The sequence below is a fragment of the Tenrec ecaudatus genome, unplaced genomic scaffold, assembly GCF_050624435.1.
Source record: "Tenrec ecaudatus isolate mTenEca1 unplaced genomic scaffold, mTenEca1.hap1 Scaffold_513, whole genome shotgun sequence".
NCBI classification, from domain to species: Eukaryota; Metazoa; Chordata; class Mammalia; order Afrosoricida; family Tenrecidae; genus Tenrec; species Tenrec ecaudatus.
The window spans coordinates 279149-286447 of record NW_027459426.1 but is presented as its reverse complement, the minus strand read 5'-3'; the positions used below and the strand labels follow the sequence as shown (position 1 = coordinate 286447).

The following is a 7299-nucleotide window of genomic DNA, read 5'->3' as shown; positions in this document are numbered from 1 at the left end:
TCAGGATCGTGTGCCATATGCACCTTTTTCCAACTTTGGCTTAAAATATCTACAAGACTGTGGTCTTCGAGGCCTTGCTCCATCTGCCAGTTCTTTCTGATCCTCAGGAGACAGTAGATGATACCGCATTCCATTCATCACCATCTTAAGGCACTCAGGATTGTCTTGAATGAGGGATTCAAATGGGATGGTTTTACATAAGAAATTTTTTTGAGATAAGAGGAAATCTGATGTTAGCAAGGACATCCACCATAAAAGGCTGGCGATTCGGCGCATCATATCTCAGCCACCTGACGGTAGCATCATAAACCTCCTCCTCTGCGCTCACGGTCAGGGAGTCCTGGTTGAGCAGACTTGTTACTAGCTCAGCATCAAGGTGGAGAAACTCCTCAGTTTTGGAAACGTCAGGGAAATTATGGTCAATAAAGGCATCTGCAGTGGCTTTCAACTCAGGACAGTCTAGACGCTCTGCTAGAATGCTTAGACCGAGACAGTTTGAAGCATCCACTTGCTCTTTCAAAAAATCAACACACATGTTCTTCACAGGTTCCATCTGGTACTGGTTTGCGGCATCCAACAGAGACTGCACATTGTTGGTATTCACAGAAACCCTTGCAGTGTAAGAAAATTCCACCAGGTGTTCAATAACGTCAGGGTCTGCGTCTTTGAGTTCTACTTCAGAGGATTTTGATTCGAGCATGCCAGTTGTGAACATGACATTAAAAACTGGGCTGGCTGCAGCCAAGACCACACGATGAGCAGGGATCTCTCTTTCCTGGACCACGAGAATCACATCGCAAAAAGTTCTCTGCTTTCGCATGCCATTCATGACTGCCATGGAGCCCACCAGAAATTTCGCTTCTTCCCAAGTGTCAGGTTTCTTCTTGGTCTTTCTCTTGCTGCTCTGTGACACCCTGGAGCCTGACATCCTCCCTGAGCTCGACTCTTGTCTGAGGTTCTCCGGGCTTGGTGCAGATTGTGGACTGCAGACTGCGTTCCGGCAGGGGTCCCTTCTGTGTGGGCCGAATGCTGAGGGCAGGCTGACTATGGAGGCGGCGGCGGCTCACCCTCTGCGGAAACACCAGGCTGGGCTGTGTGGTTCCGGCAGCAGCTCCAGGGCAAGCTAGGCTGCGTCAGGGACAGAGCTGTAGCAAGGTGGTGGATGAGCCTAGGATTCCGAAAACAAGACATTTTTTGGTAGGGAAGAAAAAAAGGCTAACAAAGAGAGAAAAATAAAAATTCTTCTATCCATAAAAAAAAGATGACTTGGACACATACCAGAGGGACTCCGTAGAACCCAGTCAAGGAGAGTTGCTTAGAGGGAAATTCACCACTGCTGGAACATAGGAGGAACATCACAAAGGTAAGTAGCCACAGACCCATGGGGTTTTGAGGGCTTTGGGCACAGCTCAGTGGAAGCCTGCTGGGGCGTGACCTTGGCCCCGCCACTCTATCTGCTGGAGCAGGGACCATCTGGAGCCTGTAGTGGGGATTGGTCTCAACACAGCCACAGTATGCTTTCACCTGCCTCAGGGCTTGGACAGGACCCGTGCAGCTCCACCTGTAGGGATCAGGGTTCAGCTACACTGTTGCTTCTGCTTACATCTCTGCTCTCTGTTCCTCCACAGCCCTAGAAGGCTGTTCAGGGGCTTTTTCACAGCACAGCCACAGCTTGCCACTTCTGCGTCTGGGCAGGGACTAAACCCATACCCTGGCAGCTCCACTGGCAGGGATCAGGGTTCAGCTACATTGTTGCTTTTGTTTATATCTCTGTCTCTGTCCCCCATGGTCTTTGAGGGCTGCAGAGGGACTAAAGCCTTGCAGCTCCATGGGTGGGGAGTGGGACTCAGCTGCATAGTTGCTTTTGTTTCCCTCTCTTCCTTATATTCCCTGCACAGTCGAAACAGTCTTACTTTTAATTTTTTTCCCTCCTCTTTGTCTCTTTCTTGTTCTCTCACACTCCACTGCTGACCTCCAGAACACTCCCTTTGGCCTAGGGCATTTAAGACTGTACCACACCCAGCTAGGTGAGCTCCAACCTGTGTAGCTTGCCCGAGGCTAGGGAAAGGTCCTCTTTCCTTCCATGGGAAACTGCCCAACTTATCACTGGGGAATTCCTGCCTGTGGCCTGTGTACCTGGGGGCATAAGGCAGCTCAACCAACACTCATTAACATTCCAAGCTGTTGCAAGAACCTCTGCTCACCAAAGAAGGCAACCCACCAGCCTTCTGGGACTCTCTCATGATAGGGAAATGACAGGAGGATAAAGTGGTAGGTTAATTCCATAGTGAAATAAGCTATAGGCAGTTCGAAGAAACACTCCTACAAGTCTCCCAAAGAGAGCCAGTGCCCTCCGACTCCCTGGAAAATGGTATCTGGCTCCTCTAAAACAACACAATGCAAACAGCCATCAGCCCCAAAGACCTCAACATAAAAATGTGAGAAACAAAGGAAAATGGCAGAAGATGTCCTAAACATAATGACATGCATAGAAGAAGCAGACATGGCGCTGCCACAGAAAGAAATTTTCAGAATGCTACTTGGAGTCATATAGGATATGAGGGAAACAATACAGAAAATGGATAAAATGATGGAAGAGGTAAAAGTCATAAACCAAAGGGAAATACAGGAGTTTAGGGAGGAGACAACAGAAACCAGTAGCAGCCTCTTGGACTTTGAGAAGCGATGGAGGAATCAGAGATCCGCATCAATGACTTGGAGGACAGCCAAGAAGACTTTAACAAACACAGACAAAAATCTAATAAGATCATCAGAGAAGCTGAAGAAAACTTAAGAGTTATGTCTGATGCTATGAAGCGGAACAATATTAGAATTATTGTGTTACCAGAGGAAGACACAACAAAGAAGTCATCTGAAACAATAGTGAGATAATTCTTGGAGGAAAGCTTCCCCAGCATAATGAGTGAAAACCAGGCAACCACTCTGGAGGCGGAAATAGCACCAGCTAGACTAGATCCCAAAAAAGAAGTCACCAAGGCACATAACAGGTAAATTATCCAACTTTGAGGAAAAGGAGAAAATCAGAAAGGGGAGCAGCTAGGGAAAAAGAAGCAATCACATATAAATGTTCTCAAATAAGAATATGCTCAGACCTATCAGCAGAAACTATGAAGAAAAGGAGTGAGTGGAGTAAGATATTCCAAAAATTGAAGGAAAATAATGCAAACCCAAGAATACTCTACCCAGCCAAATTATCGATCAAGATAGATGGAGAAGTTAGAGTCTTCCCACACAAGGAAAAACTCAAAGAATACGTTAGAAGAAACCCAGCCCTACAAAAGATCCTTGCCGACGCAGTATGGGCAAAAGAGCAACACTGAAAAAGCATATATAAGAGACCAACACCTAGAACAACCTCACCCAGAGGGCAACAAAGAGAAAACAGACTTCAAGATAACATTGGCTTAAGGATGGAAAGAAGTCAAGAATGATACTCACACACATGCACAACACACTAATGAGAAAGGAACGTGTGAAAACTCCCAACACAAAAGGTATAAGATGACATCACAGAATCCGCAGATGGAGATAATAAACCTGAATATCAATGGACTGAACTCAGGCATTAAAAGACTGAGACTACCAGAATGGTTTCGAAAACACAACCCATCTATCTGCTGCCCACAGGAGACACATCTCAAAGCTACAGACAAAAATCGCCTGAGAATCAAAGGCTGGAGAAGTCCTACAAAGCAATCAGCAATACAGAAAAAGCAGGGTTGCAATTCTAATCTCGGATGAAATTGATCTCCAAGTGCCAACCAAAAAAGAGATAAGGAGGGACACTATATAATGCTCAAGGGAATGGTAGGCAAAGAACCACTAAGCATTGTAAACATATATTCCCCGAATGAGAGACCCGCTGAATACGTCAACCAAACACTACGAAAAATTAAAAATGAAATTACAGACTTGACGATTATAGTGGGTGACTTCACCACACCACTCCCTGAGAAAGATAGATCACAGAGAAAGAAACTCAACAAGGAAGCTAGAGAGCTAAACTCCACAACTAGAAAATTTGACCTGATAGATATTTACAGAGCTTTTCATCCAAAAACAAAACAAAAAAATTCATGTTATTTTCAAGTTCTTATGGCACATATTCGAAGATAAACCACATGCTGGGGCATAAGGCAAATCTACATAAATTTAAGCACATTGAAATAATACATATCTCTCGCTCTGACCACTGTGTCATAAGGCTGGAAATCAACAAAAGGAAGACAAAGAAACAAGAGCAAACAATTGGAGGATGAATAACTCTCTACTGCAAATGGAGTGTGTACTGGCGCAAATTTGAGATGAAATTGGGAAATTTCAAGAAACCAACGAGAATGAGCACATTAAGTTCCAAAAGTTATGGGACACAGCAAAGGCAGTCATCAGAGGAAGTTTCATAGCAATACATGCACATCTGAGAAAGGAAGAGAGCCTCAGGACTGATATGCTGGCACAAAATTTACGACTAGAGCAGAGTCAGCAGGACAATCCTACTAATAGAAAAAGAAAAGAAATTATAAAAATCAGGGCTGAGATTCAGGAGAGGGAAAATAAGAAAACTATACAAAATAAACTATAGAAAAAACGAACCCCAATCCTACACAAAATCTTCCAGAGCATATAAAAAGATGGCAAACTCCCAAATTCCTCCTATGAAGCTAGTATAAGTCTGATACCAAAACCGGGCAAGAATCCCACAAGAATCGAGAACTACAGATCAATATCCCTAATGAACATTGATGCAAAAATCCTTAACAAAATACTAGGCAACAGACTACAAAAGAATATAAAACAAACATTTCACCATGACGAAGTTGGATTCATTTTCAGGGATGCAGGGATGGTTCAACATACGAAAGACCATTAGTATTATTCATCACATTGACATGAAAAATTATAAGAATCACATGATAATATCCATAGATGCAGAAAAAGCATTCGACAACATCCAACACCAATTCCTGTTTAAGACACTAGCGAAGATAGAAATGGAAGGAAAGTTCCTGAAGACAATACAAGCTATATATGAAAAACCAACAGACAACCTGGTAGTCAATGGAGAAGACTAACACATTCCCACTGAAAAGGGGGACCAGGCAAGAATGTCCTTGTCCCCACTCTTATTTAATATTGTGCTGGAGGTATTAGCTAACAGCATAAGGCAAAGAAGAGACATCAAAGATATTCGTCTGGGGAAGGAAGAGGTGAAACTATCGTTATTTGCAGATGATATGATTTTATATATGGAAAATCCCAAAAGTTCCACAAGGGGAGTACTAGAAGCAATAGAGGAGTTTGGCAAAGTGGCAGGATACAAGATCAACAAAAGTCCATCACATCAGATAAGGCCACAGAAGGGGAGATAAAAAAAGGTGTTACCTTTCACAATAGCCAAATACAAATTGAAATATCTAGGGATATACCTGACTTAAAAAACAAAAGATCTATATGGGGAAAACTACAGAACACTATTGCAAGAAAACAATAGTGACCTCAACAAATGGAAGTGTATGCCATGCTCATGAATTAGAAGACTCAATATAGTCAAGATACCAGTTCTGCCAATGGCACTATATAAGTTTAATGCAATCCCGATACAATTACCCTCATCTTTCCTCACAGAAGTGGAAAACTAATGATGAACTTCATATGGAGAGGGAAGAAACCTAGAATTAGCAGAGAACTCCTCAAAAAAAGGGCTTGATTTACCTGACTTCAGCATATACTATACAGCCACAGTTGTCAAAACCACATGGTATAGGTACAATGACAGATACTCAGACCAATGGAAAAGAACTGAAAACCCAGAAATAAAATCATCAGCATACAGGCAACTGATCTTTGATAAGGGTCACACACATATCAAATGGGAAGCAGATTCCCTCTTTAAAAAGTGGTGCTGGCAGAGGAGGCACAAATTGAAAAATGGGATATACTGAAAATAAAACACTTGTGTACATCTAAAGAATTCACCAAGAGAGTGATAAGAGAGTCCACAGACTGGGAAAACATCGTTAGCAATGACACATCAGACAAAGGTCTTATTACTAAAATTTACAATACGCTGCTAGATTCCAAAAAGAAAAAAAACCAATAGCCCACTTGAAAGATGGGCAAAGGACTTGAACAGAAATTTTACAGGGACAGAAATTCGAATGGCCAACAAACATATGAGAAAAAGTTCCCGATCTTTAGCCATAAGAGAAATGCAAATTAAAATAACAATGAGGTACTACCTGACACCCTCAATGGTAGCCCAATTCAAAAAACCAGAAAGCAACAAGTGTTGGAGGGGCTGTGGGGAGACAGGAACTCTCATCCACTGCTGTTGCACTTGTAAGTACGTACAGCCACTATGGAAATTAATCTGGCGATACCTAAAACAGATGGAAATAGAGTTACCATATGACCCAGCAATCCCCCTACTGGGCATATACCCAGAAGAGGCAAGAAACAAACCAAGACCAGACATCTGTGCTCCAATGTTCATTGCGGTACAGTTCACAATTGCAAGGACTTGGAAGCAACCCAAATTTCCATCAACTGACGATTGGATTAAAAAAACTGTGGTATATACATACAATGGAGTACTACGTATCGCTAAAAAGCAGTGATGAACGTATGAGGCACATAGCGGCATGGGAAGAACTGGAGGAAATCATGATAAGCGAAGTAAGTCAGGCACAAAAGGACAAGTACAACATGAGCCCGCTGAGGTAAGAATTTAAAAATTTTTTTAAAAACCAAAGTGGCATAGGGGGAAAAGCTACTGTATACAAACATTTGTGGGGTGAAGACGGTGTAGTATGGCAGAGACCAGACCAAAACCAGGGATGCACATGGTAGACAATGGTGGAGGAGGGGGGGAAAGGAAAACAAAAGGAAGAAAAGAGTAGTGGGGGCATGGGGCACTAATCCACCCAAGGGAGGGTATTGTTTATATCTCCACAGGGAAAGTGGGACCAGACTTCAACCCAGTGCCGCAAGGTGTGAATGCAATATCCGGCGTGGTGTAGGGAACCAGTGGAGAGGTCTGGGAGGCTGGCCCCAGCACCATAAATTAAGTGGATTCCTGCCCCTCCCCCCAAAATAATTTGTTCCAAAGGATGACATTGACTCTGCAGCTCCGGGAGATGAACATATCTTATCAGAGCACACGGGAGTAGATGAAGGGGCAGGAGGAGAGAGTGCAACACAGCCTGGCCCACAAGGCCGTGAGGATGATGTTCCTGAGTAGAGCAGCCAGTCCATAGAGAGAACAACATGGCTGGCCCC

The 7299-nt window shown here is 43.3% G+C and overlaps 1 pseudogene; it reads right to left on the bottom strand.

The window, feature by feature from the left end:
• LOC142436636 (kelch-like protein 7 pseudogene) lies at positions 1 to 928 on the bottom strand (annotated as a pseudogene).
• Positions 929 to 7299: the final 6371 nt, after the last annotated feature.